The sequence below is a fragment of the Acanthaster planci genome, linkage group LG12 (genome assembly GCF_054643075.1).
Source record: "Acanthaster planci isolate LZ-2023a linkage group LG12, COTS_SCS, whole genome shotgun sequence".
Lineage (NCBI taxonomy): Eukaryota > Metazoa > Echinodermata > Asteroidea > Valvatida > Acanthasteridae > Acanthaster > Acanthaster planci.
In genome coordinates this window covers 10461209-10465367 of record NC_141788.1, presented here as the reverse complement: position 1 = coordinate 10465367, position 4159 = coordinate 10461209, and the positions used below count along the sequence as shown (strand labels likewise).

At 41.6% G+C, this 4159-nt stretch overlaps 1 pseudogene across 1 annotated transcript; it reads right to left on the bottom strand.

The window, feature by feature from the left end:
* Positions 1–451: 451 nt before the first annotated feature.
* On the bottom strand, positions 452–3533 carry LOC110980185 (uncharacterized; annotated as a pseudogene). The gene is made up of 3 exons (XR_015427381.1): positions 1418–3533; positions 1238–1303; positions 452–922 (listed from the first exon to the last, which is right to left on the bottom strand). The product of XR_015427381.1 is annotated as an uncharacterized LOC110980185 (transcript).
* Between the last annotated feature and the right edge of the window lie 626 nt (positions 3534–4159).

Genomic DNA, 4159 nt, shown 5'->3' with positions numbered 1-4159 from the left:
ATTGTTTTCTCCTCAGTATTATTCTTTATTTATTATTTCTTTTACTCTTTCTTTCTTTTCTATGTCTAAATTTAATTGTTTATTTTCTTATTATTTATTTGAAACATAAAAAATACGAACAGTTATAAAACAACGCAGATGGGCAACCACACGCATTTCATTTGAAACAAAACCTTCTTTAAAACAGAAACTACAAACACATCATCATTCAATTTAAGTTTAAAAACATTACACTCATTTAAGGGAAATTACAAACACATGCACCAATCAAACTTTAACTATACAACACTTGAAAAAAGATCTTGAAAAGAGAAACATACCGGTAATCGTAATTCGTAAGTAAAACAAGGCTGTAGCATAAAGAAAAATCCAGAAGGAAAAAACAAAAGAAAAAAACAGAAAAACAGAAGTAAACAAGAGAAACCCTGTGACGACAGCCCTGAAGAAACACCTAATTATATGAAATAAATTGTTTTAGCACATCTAATTTTTCTACTTGTTGCAGATCGAAACATTAAAATGTTGACAGGCTAAGTATTGCCATGTCTAAATGCCTGTAATATAACGATAGTTCTTGATTTTGTTCTACTTCATGTAACCACGTATCGATACATTCTTCAAGCCTGTTGTCACGGAGCTCCTCAAGCATATCCAATAAAAACATGTCCAACAGCGCTTCTTTGGTCTCCGTGACGCAAATGTGTTGGGTCTGTGAGGGGTGGTCAATTGTGCACCCCACACCTGTTTTCTACCATTTCTCTAAAGATCGAATTGATACACATTGCTACGTAAGCAAACAACAAACTTTGCACCGGCAACAGGTTGTCCTGGTCCTGGTCGGCGACGAGCGGCTCCGGACGAGGACAACGGGTGGGCTGGCCGGAGGAGTCGGCAGCAGGGCTAGGGCCGGACTGACTGGATCCTGCACACCCCATTTAACACCTGCGGTGTTATCAGAAGACTACACCAACACTTTTCACTGGTGTTAAAATTTTGGTGTTATTTGGTGTTACTTGTAACACCTTCTAGTGCACTGTAACACTTACAGGTGTGCAAAGTAACATTATCAGTGTTAAAGTAACACCCTATGGTGTGGTCATCTGATAACACCCAAAAGTGTTGATTTTAACACCCAAGTTTTTACAGTGTGGGCTATTTTACTTTACTTTTTTCCAAAACATTGCTCACGTGACGGAGACAGTAACATAGACAAATCAATACGTCAAAAGAAACTTACCATTGTCCAACAAAGTCAAATCGATCACTTCCACTTCCCGATCGTCTTGGGCAAGCCCTTGGACATCTGCGTGTTACAAGGAATGAAATAAGCCAAAAAATACGGAAGGAAATGGATAGCCGTAGGTGAGGTTTATGACGGTTGTAAGAGAGTACGGTATTGATAAGAAATGTTACTTACCCATTTCCCAACTTGGATGGTGCACAGTTGATGCATGAGGTGCGGGTGGGCCAGCTTGTCCCCACATCGGGTCGTCTACCACGAGGCCGTCCAGTCTCGCCCACTCCTCCTCAGCGTTAAAGTTTCGGCAAAAAACTCTGAGCCACGGCGATGGTGCTGACGACGAAGGCGTTGGTGATAATGCAGAAGATGGCATATAACGATGATAAGATGGCGTAAGTGATGTTGGCGTCGAAGCGAGATGAGTCTCGAGGGGTGAACCCTCCCCTTTTTATCCATTTCCCTCGTCTTTATTCGTTTGTTAAATTTCCAACCAACTTTACTGTAACCAATACACATGTCGTCCACTTGGGTAATGGCTTCAACGATGGCAGGTATCATTGTTTTAAGAAACTCCCACTCTGGAACCGTGAGGTTAATCCCTCGTCCGGGAACCAATGGGAAGCCCTTCTGCTTGGTCTGATAATAATCTCTTATTTTTACATGATGTACATCCCGAAACTTTTCGATAACGACATATCGATTGTTCTTCAGTTTCAGTCTCTGAGAAAATATTAAATCTTTAATAGTTGTCTCCGGTGCCCTTGATGGCGTCGTCATTCTCTCTTCCAAAAATGCCCGTTTTCTCGATCCTTCTTCTGGTTTAACCAAGTCTGGTTTGTTCGAGTCTATCACAAGTACTTGAGCCCGCTGTTCCATCTCGTGACGAAATTCTGAGACCTCGTAAAGACTACCAGCCAAAGCCCAGCTATAACTCGGTGTACACGACGGCAATGTGTTCCTTTTTGGTGACCACACTGCTTGGGTTTTTTCCGGACAAGCCATCTTTCCAATACTACTTCAAACCAGAATGATATCCCTTTGCCCCGACAAAGCCTTTATCCCATTTAGGAGGGGTTGAAGCCTGTTAGAACTTAATAAACTTCATTTATAATTTGTGCTAAATTGATTTTACTGATGTATCATAACACTGATATCCAGGAGCTCGCAAAGTGCATGTACGCCCTAATGAGTAATGACTAAAGCTTTCATCATTAGAGTTGTCTTTCTGTCCCCAAGATACATTTTTGAAGATAAATTCTTCAGTTGTGCTGCTTTGTTAGCATATACATGTACATACAAGGAGTAACAGAAGCATTTAAATAAAATGCTTCCTTTACACTGGACATACATGTAGTTACCATTGAGCTGTTATATTCATTTTGTTTAGATCTGCATAAATTTTATTTGAATTCTACAATTTAAGCACAAGGTCTCGAGGTCTCGGATGGTCAGGTCTCGGTCTTGGTCTTGAACCTTGGTCTCGGTCCTCCTGGTCTCGGTCTTCGTCTTGAACTCCAAGGTCAGGCTCGGCTACCACACTGATGCATGTGCATACTTGGAAAAAATGCATTGAACAGAAACGCCAAAATACAGATAAATGTGGATTTTCAAGTTTACGAACGGACACGCATCTTTATTAATTGATTTTGGCTAAGTAACCAATGTGTTCATTTAAATTACTCGGTTCAAACAAAAGTTTATCGTTAAGGTTTGTACTGCATAAACTTGTTTCGATGTATTGTATTTTGAAGTTCAGAAATACAAGAAACCTCTGGCGATTATCTTAAAAACATTTTTCTTCAAAAGCTACACGTGTGGATGTTTATGGAGATGTTGACGATGTACCTGTGCATGGATACCAATTTTCCACAGAGGCTGGGATATCTTTATTCAAGATTTCCTCTATCGTGTTCCTTCTCCCTCGTCATCTGTAAGAGTTTGTCCTCTACTACCATAGTATTTCTTTGTTTGTAGTTTGAGTTCTTCCATACATTGTTTTCATTTTTCCATTTTAACTGTTTTTAGCGACACGCAGCCGTGCCCTATACCCACTTCCTCTTGTCTGATTTCAAGCTTGATTTTTCTTCGTTGTCTTTAGTTGCTCCTGTACTTGTTGTCCATGGTATGACAGTTTGATATATTTTCTCTCGTAAGACATCCCTCCAAAATGCGGCACTTGTCCATGGCTTCTAATTCTTTTCCCTGATTTTCAAGACCTCTTTAGCTAACTTGTCAAATGTGTTCCTGAAATTTTCCCACTTTGTCTGTACTTTTTTGAACTGCTTCAATGCAAGCCTCCATAGCCAGATTTTCAGCGGCATCTATTTATTCCTGTCCTGGTGAATTGCTCAGGGCCAACTAGCAGGGACTCGTTGGGGCTATAGGAGGTCAAAGTGGCAAATCCAGGGGAGATATCAGAGTCCTCCTTGCATGCATGACCTAGAAATTCAATGTCTGAGAATGCCGATTCTACGTGGTTCTTGGTTGTCTCAGAAACTGTTTGTTTGGAGGATCTGCGTCTGGCCGCAGCTATCTTTTCCTTGACTATGTCAGGGATAGCAGATTCAGAAAGGTAAGTTTCAAAGTTGTCCGACAGAAAGTGGTAGTAGTTCCTAGAGCGGGCGTAGGGGTGCCAGCGTTTTGCCTTAACCGGTCTGTCCATAGTGTCAACGCAAGCACGGTAAACGACGGACATCGAGGAATGACGGACATCGAGGTGTCTGTTCCTAGCGAATGTCGCTTCAACGACGGGCGATCCTGGTTGTCCTGTTGCGGTGCAGGGCAAGGGAGTCCAAGCACCTTAACGGAGGCAGAGGCTAGATTATGAGGGGAATAGGCTACCCATTGAGAGGGGTTCCTCCTCGTCTGATAACAGATCCGCAAAATCGTGTGCATGCAGATCGGGATTAGTGGTAGACT